Below are 16,312 nucleotides of genomic sequence, written 5' to 3' on the forward strand. Positions count from 1 at the left end.
CCCCCACACTTAAGATGTATGTTGCCCTCAATGTACAAAGATAGATATATTGAAAAAGATAGATATATAATCATAAGAGAGGGAGAGAAGTGAAACTTCCTGAATGATGGATGAACTCCTTGAATTGGAGTTATGGAGAATAATCGGCCAAGGAAATGATGAGAGTGAAGGAGGATACCCAGTGGTGGTAGAGGTTCATTATTCCATAAGCACTGAAAACATTGCTACTCAAATCGTTTAAGGCGTTCAGAGATGTCAAAATATGAAGCCACCGCATGAATTGGACGATGTATGGGTAGTGGCTGAGACGGTGGGCCCTCATGACGTGGAGGGACATCATTAGTAATTTCCTCTGGGTCCTCCTCCTCAGTGGACTGCATGAGGAGGCACTGAAGAGGGTAGGTGCCACGACGTTTCCCGATCATCCTCATATTTAGCATGCTCGAGATGCCCTGTGGGGACATCTGGCCGATAAGAGTGTGGGAGGATGATTGTGCTACTATGTTGAGAAGCCCGAAGTGTCGAGCCAGTAGAGTCACATAGGGCCCGATAGAGATGACCCCTCTCCTATGTCGCTCTGTTTGATGGCGGATTGCGAGGGCGATGAAGTAAGCAAGGTCGAGGACGTGCCCGTTAGCCATGCTCCATAAGAAATAGGCGTCATGGGTGGTGACAAAGCCGGTGCTCTCTCGTCTCCCTGTCAGAATGTAAGCCAAGATGGCATGTAGATACCTCAAGGATGGAGGGAGAGCCCATGCCTTGGAGCAGCTAGGATCGTAGGTCGCTGAGGTAGGGATGAGGTCTCTCCAACATTTTTAGGGGGAGTAGTGGATGTGACGGTGAAGGGTGTTGAGTTCATTCTTGTCCATGGACTCCTTCGTGTATAGCGCTAATGCAATCCCGAACTCGGGTACTCTCAACTGGCGTACTAGACCACCAAGGTAGAACTGGACCATTCCATGATTTTCAAAGTTGGTCATGACGGTCTGAAGATAGAACGTCGAGTAGAGTTCCAATGTGAACTCAAGATATGTTGGCTCAACAATCTCAAAGAAGAGCCCTACGGGTCAGTTGTCAAGAAGGCTCAGACCACGTCAGCCAAATGAATCTGTTCAAGTGCGGCCCAGTCAATACAGTAGCCCACACCTAGGGGTCGGGCCCATATATCTGATATAATTCCTTCTAGGGTCCCAAGGGGATCTGGAGGAATAGGTGCCTAATCTCTGTTATAGGACTCGAGGATGACACTGCTCATTTCCTTTTCTTCGAGGTGGGAACAGCGATCTTCTTATCACTGAGGATGACATTGTAACTGCATTAAAAAGTCAAAGTTCAACCAATACGTCCCAAAAGTAGCATGGAAAAAAAAACTGATTAGGAATATTTCATGAGACATGTGTACTAAAGCAATTATATCAAGTCATTTAAAATAGGACTATGAGAATAATACGACGGGAAAATCTAATGCATGAATGTATGTGGGTAAACATAAAATTCATGGAAAAAAGAAAAATGGATGAATGTAGTATGAAAAATGGCAATATGCTTTTAATGACAAGCATGAGTATTTCTATTATTCTACTATTAATATTCACTTAAGATAGTCCAATGGATCAGAGAAATCATGAAATAGGCAAGATATTTAAGGAAAATAGAGATAAAAGAGTAAAAAAACGCAAAAGGAAGAAGCTTGAGTTGTTGGAAACAGTGTTGTAGGCGGCGTACGGGCGTAGTAGGTAGGGCGTGTGGAGTTGCAATGGATAGGGTTAGGGATTTTTGGGGAGGGAGATGATGAATAGTGAGGGGTTTATATAGATTTTGGGGCACGCTCGTATGTCCTAATTTTGTGCTCGTGTGTTTCACGATTTTTAAATTCAGACGCGTCTGACATTCAGCCCACGCTCGTGTTCCTTGCGCGTGTGGGTGCACACGGCTATGTCATACAGCCGTGTCTTGCTTCGTTCTCTTCTCCCACACCCGTGTTCATTTTGATAGTGTCAACCACGAGCAGATGGCACGGGTGTGTCGAATGCTCATGCTAAATTGACAGGTTCGACCATGGGTTCAAGGCACGGGCGTGTCGCACACCCGTGTTGTTTTGGCAGTTACACCCACGACTTTATCCCACGGCCCTAGCGACTTATCACATCCCGTGTTGAGGACAAATTTTTCCCTATTTTCACACGGCCGTAGCACACGGCCGTGTCTCCTCTTGTGGTGTGAGCACAGCCTACGGCACGCCCATGGGCCTGACCGTGTAGATGGAAAAACCCTGTGTTTCAAGACTCAGTTAGTAGGTTAGATGTGAAAAACTAGAACTTAAATAAATCATTACTGTTAGTGCTCTGGTTGCCTTCTGAGAAACGCTTATTTATAGTTTTAAGCTGGACTTACTCTCTTCTGCATGGTCAAAGTGGTGCGAGGAGTTTACACTTCTCATCCCTGCTATCAACGCTATCAACATAAGGTTTAAGACGAGTATTGCTTACCTTAAATGTGGTGAATTTGGGATGAATTACCTCGACTGTACCATAAGGGAAAATACTGATTACCGTAAGAGGAATTTTTTCATTAGGTTCAGAAGTGGCAATGTGAGGATCTGTTGCATCTAGTAGTACTTTGTCTCCAACCTTAAGATGATTTGGTGAGGTATTAAGCTTGTCCTGGCTCAGTTTCGGTTTATCGGGTGTTCTCGATTTCTGTGTTTGCCATTCATCTAGCTCCTCGATTTACAGCCTTTCTGCTTCATAGATTGGTCCTTTGTTGTTGTTTGAACACGGCTCATATGCGTTCTTCGAAATTGTTTCCAACATAAAGGGTTTCACCACATGATCAATACTAATAGAATGATTTATACAACCACCTTCAATCCTAAAATTAAAGGTGCGTTACTCTCCTTTTCCATGTCTAGAACAGTAAAGTCTACTGGGTATATAAATTTATCGATCTTAACAAGAACATCTTCAATGATACCCCTAGGAAATCTAATGGTTTTATCAGCCAATTGAATGCTCATCCTAGTTTGTTTGGCTTTCCCAAGACCTAGCTGTTTAAACATTTTATAAGGCATAACATTAATGCTTGCCCCTAAGTCAACCAATGCATTATGAACATCTAAACTACCAATTAAACAAGGAATCGTAAAACTCCCTGGATCTTTCAGTTTATTGGGTAGCTTATTCTGTAATATGGCTGAGCAAACTGCATTCAATTCCACATGCGACACCTCATCCAACTTTCATTTGTTTGCTAGAAGCTCCCTTAAGAATTTGACTGCGTTTGGCATCTGCGAAAGAGCTTCAATAAACTGTAAGTTAATATGTAACATTTTTAATAATTTAAGGAATTTACCGAATTGTTCATCTGTGCAGTCTTTCCTTGTGGCATTGGGGTATGGCACATGGGGTTTGCACTCTTTACTTACCGGTTTCTAGTTATTGTGGTCTACCTTACCTTTATCTTGACTTACCACAGTGCCTTGCCTCAGTTCTGGTGCAGGCTCAACTAACCCTCCTTGTCATGAGTGGTAATCGCATTGAGTTGTTCCCTTGGGTTAGATTCTGTGTTACTTGGCAGGCTGCCTTGTGGTCATTTAGATATCAATTTAGCGAGCTGACCTATCTAAGTTTCGAGCCCTTGGATCGATGCTTGTTGATTCTTAAGTGCTGTCTCAGTATTCTGAAAACGAGTTTCTAACACTGAGATGAATTTTGTTAGCATCTCCTCAAGGTTCGATTTTTTCTCTTTTTGGTAAGGTAGCTGTTGAAAACCCGGAGGATGTTATGGTCTTTGATTTCCTTGACTGCCCCATAAAAAATTGGGATGGTTCCTCCAACCTGCATTATAAGTGTTACTATACAGGTTATTTTGGGGTCTAGAGTTATAGTTACCCATATATTGGACTTGTTTCTCCTCGATGCTAGGTTGAAGGGTTGATATTTTGTGCATGCTCCTCCTCCATTCGAATCGCACCTCATCACTGGATGTACCTGAGTAGAATCACACAAACTGTCAATCTTTTTATTTAAGAGTTCTACTTGGTTAGATAGCATAGTAACCGTATCGAGGTTGAAAACACCGGCTGCTTTCGTCGGCTTTGTCCTCATAACTTACCATTGATAGTTATTCAGTGACATCTCCTCAATAAATTCGTAAGTAGCCTCATGTGTTTTGTTATTTAAAGTTCCACCGGCGGCTGCATCGATGAGTTGCCTCGTTGAGGGGTGCACAACGTTGTAAAACATCTGAAAATGTAGCCAAAGTTGTAACCCATGGTGAGGGCATCTTCTCAAAAGATCCTTGTATCTCTCCCATGCGTCATAGATTGTTTCTAGATCCATCTGCAAAAAAGAAGAAATCTCATTCCTCAACTTAGCCGTTTTAGCCGGCAGAAAATATTTTAATAAAAACTTTTCAGTCATTTGTTCCCAAGTAGTGATTGACCCTCGTGGTAATGAGTTCAACCACTGTTTAGCCTTATTCCTCAATGAAAAGGGACACAACCGAAGGTGAATGGCATCATCAGAAACGCCATTGATTTTAAAAGTATCGCAAAACTCCAGAAAATTTGTTAAGTGATTGTTTGGATCCTCATCCTGCAAACCATAAAACTGAACAAACTATTGTATCATTTGAATTGTGTTAGGTTACAGTTCAAAATTATTTGCAGCAATAGCAGGTCTAACTATACTTGACTCAGTTCCTATTAAATTAGTTTAGCATAATCATACATGGTGCATAGAGTAGGATTCTGATTTATTGGATCAGCAACAATTGTAGGAGGTAATGGATTTTCTTGGTTTTCAACCATATCCTTGGTTGTGGTTGAAGTATCGTGCTCTTGCTCGTCCTCTGTGTATTTTAGGCTTCGCCTTATTTCTCTTCGGTTTTTGTGAACTGTGCGATCGATCTCTCCGTCAAAAAGTAGTGGTCCTGACGGGTTTCTTCTGGTCATAAACTAGAAAAACCTGTCGGAGGAAAATACATGAAGAATTAGAAAATAAAATAAAAAATAAAAATTGAATTGCAATAAAAGTAAAATGGCTAAAGTAATAAAAATCGAGTGTTCCTAATATCTTAATTCCCCGGCAATGGCGCCAAAAACTTGATACGTGATATTCGTGACAGGTTTTAAAGATTTATGAATGAATAGTTCTTGAGACTAACTTTTTATCACGATTAAGGCAAGTGTACCTATCGAACAGTAGTATAGTTCAGCAAGACCGAATTATCGAACCCAAAGGAACCACGAGTACTGGTATTTACTTCCTTTTTATTATCTAGCCTAAAAATTAAGAGGTTTGGTTATCTAAACTAATTACTAAACTAAGAATTTGATTGATTAAGACAATACCTAAGGAAAAATCCACCTAGACTTCACTAGTTATTTGACTCGAATCAGACGATTTATTCATTTGACTTGATCCCTAGAAATCCCTAAGTTATATTATTATCTCTCTCGAGACTAATAATGTCTAACCTTAGGTTTAATAATTGAAATCTCTTTCTAATTAACACCCTAGAATTGCATTAACTCGATCTATGGATTTTCTTATTAGGTTTCACCCTAATCTAGAAAAATCTTGTCACCCTATCTCTAGGCGCAGAATCAACTCTGCTTAATTATGACAATTTTACTTTTAGACAGGGTCTATTCCTCCTCTAAATAAGAGCTCAAATTGAATCAATATTCTGGAATATTAAAACAAGAATTAAAAACACATAATTAAGAACAAGTTAAATATTTATCATACAATTTAGATAATAATAATAAGATCCGTCTTAGGTTTCATTTCCCTTAGTAATTTAGGGGGTTTAGTTCATACTTATGAAAGAAAACATCTCAAAAGAATAAAGATAACAAAACATAAGAAAACCCAAAACTCCTGAAGGAACATGAAGGGAGATCTTCAGTCTTGATGATGAATCTGGCTTCTGAGATGGATTAATCGGCTTTCCTTAAGTAATTCCTTCCTTTCTACTCTACGTCCCCCCTCCTAAGTGCCTCATCAGGTGTCTAAATAGGCTTTTGAATGCCTAAGAGCCCTAAAAATTGGCCTTTTTTGAACAAGACTATACTTTGGCTCGGCAGGGACACGACCGTATGACATGCCTGTGTACGATTACTCAAGCCCGTGGTCAAGGCTGTTGAATAGGCACGAGCGTGTAGTCTACCCGTGTAAGTCGTTCTTCAATCCTTCCAAATGGACATGGTAATTTGACACGCCCATGTGAGGAAGTCCAGGCCGTGTTGATTTCCCACGTGGGTCCATTTTCTCCGTTTTCAGCCCGTTTCTCGCTCTTTTTACTCTCCCACGCTCACCTAAGTATAAAACATGAAATTAAAGGATTAGGAGCATCAAATTCACCAAATCTAAGGAGAAACCATTCATAAATGGGCTAAGCATGGGTTAAAAATATGTATACATTACGGTTTATCAGTTATGAATGTCATGTTGTATGCGTGGATGGATCATGTTATAAATATTATTTTGGATGGTTGTGATTGCCCATTTATGCCATGGTTGTATGTACGTTGTTTAGATTAGGTTGGTACCACATTGGGTGAGAAATATGGCTTAGAAAAAGGCCTATTTTTGTCCACACAGGTAGAGACACGAGCGTGTGTCTCAACTATGTGTGACATATGGCCAGGTGACACAGCTGTGTGTCCCGTGAGACTTATTTAGAAACCAAGTTAGTAGCTTCACACGGCCTAGCACACAGGCGTGTGGCTTGATCTTGTGGCACAAGTCAATATACCATCTAGTTTTCTCATGGCCTAGCACACGGCCTGGCACACGGATTTGTGAGGCCATTTCAAAGGGTACACGGCCTGGCATACGAGCGTGTGGTTTGGCCATGTGACCCAAGTCAGTAAGTTACATGGGGTCAGACACAGGCTGAGACACGACCATATGATCCCATTTCAAATGTCCACATGGCCTGTGACATAGACATGTCTCTTGGCCGTGTGAGACACACTGCCTAGCAACACGGAATTGTGTCCCCTACACTTTGAAAATTTTTCACGTTTTTCTAAAAATCTCTTAAGTACTCGGTTTAGTCCCTAACCACTTCTAATGCTTGTTTTAGGCCTTGAGGGCTTGTGTCAGAGACTATATGATTGAATTTGAATGACTTTTGTTTGAATATGAGAAATGGATATGAAATGTATGATTGTTTAATTGATAAGTCCGGTAATACTCCGTAATGCTATTCTGATGACGGATACGGGGTAAAGGTGTTATATTTATTGGTATCAGAGCTACGGTTTAGTTGATTCTAGGACTACCGTAGCATGTGTGAGTCTAGCTATACATGTCATATTTAACCTGTAATAGTATGATATCTCCTGATAGTTTTAAATTATGTTTTCATATAGCAATGGATTCCAATCAAGCAAACTTCGATGATGTAGAAAGTAAAGCGCCAGTCTCCTTTCAGAGAGTAGCGCCATCTGGATCGAGACCATTATCTGAGGGTTGTGGAGAAAGGCCAAGGAAGCCTTCTTCCAAATGATGAATGAGTGGTTCACTGAGTTTGTCCAAATGAATCTACCTGCTCAATAACCTCCACCCCCAACTATTCCCCAATCTATTACGGTAGCTTCTCAAGTCCTAGAACCCATATGTTTAAGCAAACCGCCTATGGAAAAAATTCAAAAGTATGGGGCGGAAGAGTTTAGAGCTACATTTGATGATGATCTGAAGAGACTCACGTTTTGGCTTGATAATACAATTTGGGTTTTTGATGAGATGTCTTGCACACCATCTGAGTGTGTTAAGCCTGTTGTATCTCTTCTGAGAGATTCAGCTTATCAGTCATGGAATACTTTGATATTTTTTGTATCGAGAGAACGTGAGTGGGAATTCTTTCAGATCGAGTTCAGGAAAAGTTACATAATTCAGCGATTTCTCGATCAAAAGTGCAAGGAATTTCTAGAGTTGAAACAAGGTCGTATGACCATAACCGAGTATAAAAGAGAATTCGTGAGACTGAGTAAGTATGCCTGAGAGTGCATCTCCACTGAAGAAATCATGTGTAAATAGTTTGAAGACGGGTTGAATGAAGAAATTAAGCTTCTAGTCGGGATTCTTGAACTGAAAGAATTCGTTGTGTTAGTTGATAGAGCACACAAAGCCAATGAGCTTAGCAAAGAAAAGAGAAGAGTCGATTCTAACGCTAAAGATTCGAGAAAGAGGACAATGGGTAAATCATACCATTCATCATCAAAGAAAACAAGAGATTCTTATAACCGTTTGACTGCTTCAGTGGGGTATTCCAATAGAGGTCGTGGGAAGCAACACACGAGTCCAAAATTTCAAGCCACTTCAGTATCGAGCGTTGGTAGTGTCAAAGCCAACAAACTTAAGTGTCAAAAATGTGGAAGACGACATTTTGGAGATTGTTGGATGAATGATAAAACCTGTTTCATATGTGACTCGTAAGAGCATTTTATTCGTGATTGTCTCGAGTTGCCTGAGAAAGAGAAATTTCTGACTGCAAGGCCGAGTAATACAGTTGCAAGAGGGAGACCACCTTGAAATACTGGAAATTTGAATAGTAAAAAAGATTCAACAAAGGATTCTGCTGTGAGATCTGAGGCCCCAGCACCAGCCAGAGCTGACGCTATTTGCACTCGCGAGGATGCATCGGCACCAGATGTTATCACCGGTACTTTTCCTCTTTATGACACTGATGTAACTGCTTTGATTGATCCTGGATCAACCCATTCATATGTCTATACAAATTAGTGTCTAGTAAGATTTTTACTATTGAGTCCACTAAATTCGTGGTTAAAGTATCGAACCCCTTAGGCCAATATGTTCTAGTTGATCAAGTTTGCAAGAATTTTCCTTTGATGACTCGAGGTTATTATTTTTCGAACGATTTGATGCTTTTACCATTTGATGAATTTGATGTGATCTTGGGTATGGATTGGCTGACTTTACATAATGCTGTTGTAAACTATAGACAAAAGACTATTGAGTTGAAATGTCAAAATAGTAAAATTCTTTGTATTGATCCGATGAGTCGAATGGGTTGCCTATTGTGATATCGACTATGTTAGCACAAAATTATGTGAGAAAGGGTTGCAATGCTTATCTTGCTTATGTACTTGATACAAAGGTGTCTAAATCGAAGATTGAATCAGTATCAGTGGTTTGTGAATAACCAGATGTTTTTCCAGAGGAGTTACCCGTGTTACCACCAATCAGAGAGCTTGAATTTTCTATTGAGTTAGTACCGAGAACATCACTGATATCAATAGCTCTGTAGAGAATGGCTATGACAGAGTTAAAAGAGTTGAAAGCTCAGTTGCAAGAGTTAATGGATAGAGGTTCTGCACGACTGAGTTTCTCGCCCTAGGGTGTACCAGTTTTGTTTGTTAAGAAGAAAGTTGGATCAATGAGACAGTGTATTGACTATCGTCAGCTTAACAAGGTTACGATTAATAATAAGTATCCTTGGCCAAGAATTGATAATTTATTCGATCAGTTGAAAGGAACAACAGTATTTTCAAAGATTGATTTGCAATCTGGCTATTATCAGTTGCGAGTTAAAGATTTAGATATGCCAAAAACTACACTCAGGACTAGATACGGGTATAATGAATTTGTTGTTATGCCATTTGGGTTACCTAATGCTCCTGCACTATTCATGGATTTGATGAATTGAATCTTTAGACCGTATTTGGACAAATTTGTTATTGTGTTCATTGATGATATATTGATATATTTGTGAGACGAATCTAATCATGCTGAGCATTTGAGAATTGTATTGCAGACTCTGCGAGATAAACAACTATTTGTTAAATTTAGCAAGTGCAAGTTTTGGCTCGGAGAAGTTGGATTTCTAGGACACATTGTTTCAGCGGAAACTTCAGAGTTAATCCAAGCAAGATCTCAGCAGTTATTGACTGGAAACCACCAAGAAACTTATCTGAAATCAGAAGCTTTCTGGGATTACCTGGCTATTATCGACATTTTGTAAAAGAATTCTCGATGATTGCTACACCGATGACTCGATTATTATAGAAAGATGTGAAATTTAAGTGGTCTGACAAATGTCAACATAGTTTTAAATAGTTGAAAGCACTGGTAACTGAAGCACCAGTTTTAGTTCAGCCATAGTCAAGTAAAGAGTTTGTGATTTTCAGTGATACGTCATTCAAAGGTTTGGGATGTGTTTTAATGCAAAGAAGGTAAAGTGATAGCGTATGTCTCCAGAGATTTAAAGATGCACAAGAAGAATTATCTGACACATGACTTGCAGTTGGCTGCGATCGTGTTTGCATTGAAGATTTGGCGACATCATTTGTTCGATGAAAAATGCCATATTTTTACTGATCAGAAGAGTTTGAAGTATTTGATGTCCTAGAAAGATTTGAATTTACGACAACAAAGATGGCTCGAATTGTTGAAAGATTATAAGTTAATAATTGATTATCACTCGGGAAAAACAAATGTTGTCGCTGATGCTTTGAGTGGAAAATCCTTGTTTGCTCTGAGAGCAATGAATACGCAGTTGACTTTGTCTAATGATGGTTCAATTTTAGCTGAATTAAAAGCTAGATTGATATTTTTACAACAAATTTACGAGGCTCAGAAATGTGATAATGAATTACAACTAGAATAATACAGTGCGAGTCAGCTACTGATTCAAAGTTTAAGATAGGATTTGATGATTGTTTGTTGTTCCGAGGTAGAGTGTGTGTACCAAAGAATACGGAGCTAATATAGAAAATTTTACACGAAGCACACAGCGGTAGCTTGTCTGTTCATCTTAGGAGTACTAAGATGTTTAGTGATTTGTAACAGATATACTAGTGGTCGGGTATCAAACGTGACATTTTTTATTTTGTGTTGAGATGCTTGATTTTTCAATAGGTTAAAACCGAACATCAAGTGCCTTTGGGACTGTTACAGTCAGTGATGATACCGGAGTGGAAATGGGATAGAGTTATTGTAACATCCTGAAATAGGCTCTAGTCGGAACAGTGGTTTCAAGACCACAAATCTGATGTCAAAATATTTGTTTTATGATTATTATGAGGTCTAGAATATGGACATATGCATGTGCTAAAGTTTCATGAAGAAGTTCAATGAGTAAGGTGTCCAATTGGAAAATAAGGACCAAATTGAATAAATTGAAAAACTTGGATTCTAGAAGCAATTTGTATGAAATTTCTTTGGAAAATTAATTAGAAGTCCTTAAAGAGCAATTTTCCCAATTTTTAAGTTTTTGGACAAAAATGGGCGTGTATTGAAAATTTTGGAAGTTTAGTAAGGAAGGGCATTCATTTGGTAATAAATGAAATAAAAAGGGAAAATGAAGGCAAAATTCACTCATGTTCTTCCTATAGTTGCTGAAATTTCAAGGGTTCCATAAGCTAGGGTTTTCAACATTTTCAAGCTCAATAGTAAGTGCTACCTAGCCCCGTTTTTAATGTTCTTCGTATTTTTGAAATCCCGGTAGCTTACTTTCTTCATTTCTACCCATATTTCATGCTAGGGTTCATGTTTAGAGAACTAACCATGAATGAGATGCTTGTATTTCGATATTTTATGGAGGAATATAAGAGTTTAAAGGATGGTAAACAACTTTTACTAAGTGGTTTTTCATGGAAATGGCTTAAAGGACTAGATTGCAAAATTTGTAAAAAAAAGGGTAAAAAATGTGAAATAAAGGAAAATGTGGACTGCTATAAGAATAAAAAATACTCGGCTAGGCTTGGGTAACCAGGAAATTTCATGCATTTCATTATACGAGGCTAGGGACTAAATCGTAAATAATGTGAAAGGTTAGAGGCAAAACGGTCATTTTGTCCGGGGGTGAAATTTAGGCTTGAAAAGAATAATGCGAGATATTGATAATTTATTTTTATTGTTATAGGCCCCGAGGAACAAATTTTGGAGGTTGATCGAGGAAAACGAAAGGTTTCAGAATAACTTAAACTCGAAACCGACACAAATACCACGTAAATTTGAATAACTTAAAATAAACTCATAATTTGCCTAAATGCATGTTTTATGAATGTATGATAATTGTATATAATGATGGCATAAAAATCCATGAAATGTGTTAATAATAATAACGACAAGATGGTAAATGTCCCAGTTGAAGTTAAAAGGGAAATTCGATGGATAAACCATGGCTTACGTGACTTGAGATCCTACATGTGTTGCAGAAAATGATTTAGCCCTTACGATTAATCCGTTGATCTCAAATATAGAAAGGATCTAGCCCGGACGGGTGTTCCTTGAGTGATCGAGTCTCCCGAAGAATATGTGTGCATTAAGGATTTAGCCCGGACGAGTAATCCGATTAGGGTCTGAATTTAGCATGGACTGTTAATTTAGATTTGAGCTTATTAAGGGTGTTTTTCACTACAAGGCATTTGTCCTGGACTGGTAATCCCGAAATCACTCCATGAGTTTATATTACGGGGGATTTAGCCTGGACTGGTAATCCCGCTGTAAGATGTGAGGTTCACAGGAGTGCGTATTTGAGAAGATCACTCTTATGACTTAACGGTAAATGGTAATCCATCGAGATTTTCGAGGTACATAACGGGATTGACATGAGATATAGAAATGAAAATATTGAATGATGAGCTCATCTAAGACAAATTACATGATAAATTATTATGGGACTAACTTGATGCTTGAGTGTATGTAATATGAGGCTATTCTACATTTATTGGATTGGTTTCCTAACATGGTTGTATGCTAATTAATTGGTAAGTTTACTTTTCAGTTATTTGGGCTTACTAAGCATGTAAATGCTCACCCCTCTCTTTTCTCTGTCTTACAGAGCTCGAGGACTCGTAGAGATTGGAAGACGGTTAGAAAATCAACACACTATCATCTTGTCCAGCTTTGGTATATAGATACTTTGATTTTGTTTAATGGCATGTATAGGGATTTTTTTTATTTTGCTATGTGTATCATTTGGTTGGCCAATGTAAAGGCGTAAATATTAAACTTATTCTTTTTGTATATGGCCCTAAGACATGGCTCATTTTGTTGTAGGTTATGGCCTACCAACCATGCATGTTTATGTTAAAAAAATGTTCTTGTGATGATTGAATGTGGGATTTCATAAATAGGCAATTGTAATGTGGCCAAAACATTTAGAGATAGTAGGCCATAATTGGCAATGAATTATAATAATGAGTCAAGTCTAAATGTGTTTCAATGGGATGGAAATCCTCAATACCAAAAAGGGGATAATTGAGCATCTACTTAATCGAGGAGATGAGGTTGACATGCAATAGATTCATTGATGTTAGTCCTTGAGTATTTTCGGGTCATGCTAAATGCAATTGGGGTTTTTATATGTTTGAAATTGATGAGGGTGACCATTGGCTTGAAATTATGGCCTAAAAAGGGTCCACACGGGTAGACACAAGAGCGTATGTCTAGGCCATGTGTGACACACGGTCAGCTCCATGGGCGTGTGGTACGACCGTGTGTCCCCAGCACCTAAAATTTTAAGTTAGAATGCATGGTAGTAAACACACGGGTAGAGACACAGCTGTGTGTCTCAACCATGTGGAGGACACAGCCTAGGCCCATGGGCGTGTGTCCTGGCCTTGTGCCCCTAAATACATGCTGACGTCATAAACAGAATGTCCAGGTCTTTGGACACAAGCGATCACACGGGCATGTCTAGGCCGTGTGGAAGACACGGGCGTCTGCTTGGCCGTGTGAAAACCTCTGTAGGTTCGAAATAGAAAATAAATTCGATTAATTCCACACGAGTTAAGGACACGGGTGTGTCCCAAAGCACACGGGCTTGTGCATTGTCTCCACGTGCGTGTGAGGCTTAACCAAGAAAATTTTTCTAAAATTTTCTTAGGTTTTCGGATTAGTCCTGGATCATTTTTGATTTATGTTTTGGATCTCGTAGGCCCATAACAGGGACACTAAGATGTTGTTTGATTGGTTTTAATTTGGAACAAAATTTTATAACAGGTATTTTCCAAAAATGTTCGAGTATGTGTCTGGTAACACCTCGTACCTGGTTCTAGTCTCAGGTACGGGTATGGGGTGTTACAGTTATAATGGATATCGTATTGGGATTACCTCTGTCTTAAAAAAAAAAAGATGTTATATGGGTTGTTATTGATCATCTGACGAAGTCCACACATTTTATTCCAGTGCGTACAGATTTTTCTCTTGATAGACTAGCTGAGTTGTATATTTTTGAAATCGTCAGATTGCACGAAGTGCCAATCTCTATTATTTCAGATAAGGATTCGCGATTTACATCATGGTTTTGAAAGAAATTGCAAGAGGCTTTGGGTACACGGTTGTATTTTAGCACTGCATTTCATCCCCAAACTGATAGTCAGTCTGAGAGAGTAATTCATATTCTTGAGGATATGCTTCGTTGCCGTGTCTCAGAGTTCGAAGGTAATTGGAAGAAATATTTACCATTGGTTGAATCCGCGTATAACAATAGTTTTCAATTGAGTATAAACATGACACCGTATGAAGTTTTATCTAGTTGTAAAAGTAGAACTCCATTGTACTGGATCGAGCTTAGTGAGAAAAAGATTCACGGGGTTGATTTGATCAGAGAGACTAAAGAAGAAGTGAAAGTAATTTGTGATAGGTTGAAAGCAGCTTCAGATCGAAAAAAATCGCATGCGGATTTGAAAAGTAAAGATATTGAATTTCAAATCGGTAACAGAGTGTTTCTAAAAGTATCATTGTGGAAGAAGATTCTTCGATTTAGTCGCAAAGGGAAATTGAGTCCGCGATTTATTGGGCCGTATGAGATTATCGGAAGAATAGGGCCAGTAGCTTATCGATTTGAATTACCGTCAAAATTGGAAAAGATTTATAATGTGTTTCATGTGTCCATATTACAACGGTGTAGATCAGATACTTCGCAAATAATTTCTTTGACAGAGGTTGAGATTTAGCCCAATATGTCGTATAGTGAAGAACCGATCAAAATTATAGCACGAGAGATTAAAGAGTTAAGAAACAAAAGCCTAGCTCTAGTGAAGGTACTTTGGCAATGTCATAGTATCGAAGAAGCTATGTGGGAACCCGAGGAAGCTATGAGAAAATAGTACCCTAACCTATTTTCTAGTAAGATTTTCGTGAACCAAAGTCCCTTAGGGGGAGAGTTGTAACAGCTCATTTTCAGTTAAATTGGAACAGTAGTTTCAAGACCAAAAAATCCGATGTGAAAATATTTATTTTATTATTATTTTTATTGTCTGCAACATGATAGTAGAGTCATGAAAATTTTGTTAAGAAATTTTAACGTTTGTATGCTTAATTTGATAAAAAGGACTAAATTCGTAAAGTGAAAAAGTTGAGTTATAATAGCTAAAGGTATTAAATAGCTATAGAACATAAAAGTAGAGGTCTTTATATGGTAAATATCCCAAGAATGAGTTGGTGGAAGATATTGGCTGGGCATTATAGAAATTTGGTTGAAATTAAAAGGTTAATTAAGTAAATTATTTAATAATGATATAATAACTAAAACCAAATTTGCTATCATATTTTATCTATCTTTCTTCAACCAAAATTAGGGATTTAGAAAACCATTCTTGAGCTTGATATTTGGCCAATCTTACAAACTCAATCGATCAAGAAAGGCAACACACGGAATTAGATCGGAGAAAAAATAAAGTTTTGGACTGCACGATCGTTTTCCTTCATACAAGTTCAAGGCAAGTTCGTATGAAAACCCGAGTGAAACGTAGGAATAGATAGGATACAAATGATATGTCATTAGGGGTTACCGTGTTATGGGTGCTGGTTCTGTACGTTCTACCGATGGCTAAGTTTTTCGGCATGTGTTGCGGTTACTCATTAGCTTGTGTGAGCAGCATCATGTAGCTACATCTTGACTGGCAGCTTGTGTGAGCAGCCCACTGATGGCTTAAGAGTGAGCATCTATACGAGATATGAGATAGAGATGGTTTTGACCATGTATTGACAATTGGTGTGCGAGACACCCAAGTATCCAATATTATTCCAAATGGGTCAACGGGCATAGTGATGTTACGAAAGAATATGAATTCAATATAAACCAGTACAAGTATGTACATGAATCATGTGAGGATTGAATCTATGAGATTTTTGATTTCATGTCTAACTTTGTGGATGAATATATGTTAGGCTTCTGGATCAAATTGAGTTGCATTATTCTATGTTTAATTACTTAAATTATAATTAAATGGTAAGCCAAGTTTTATGTTGTACGAACTTAATAAGCTTAATTGCTTATTATGTTTATTTCTCCATGTTTTATAGACTTTAGGAAGCTCGCTAGGACT

At 38.5% G+C, this 16,312-nt stretch overlaps 1 non-coding gene across 1 annotated transcript; it reads left to right on the top strand.

The window, feature by feature from the left end:
• The first annotated feature begins 4,266 nt into the window (after window positions 1-4,266).
• On the top strand, window positions 4,267-4,373 carry LOC128289805 (small nucleolar RNA R71). The gene has a single exon (XR_008279449.1). It is a non-coding gene; the product is annotated as a small nucleolar RNA R71 (small nucleolar RNA).
• Window positions 4,374-16,312: the final 11,939 nt, after the last annotated feature.

Source organism: Gossypium arboreum, chromosome 2, assembly GCF_025698485.1.
Source record: "Gossypium arboreum isolate Shixiya-1 chromosome 2, ASM2569848v2, whole genome shotgun sequence".
NCBI lineage: Eukaryota > Viridiplantae > Streptophyta > Magnoliopsida > Malvales > Malvaceae > Gossypium > Gossypium arboreum.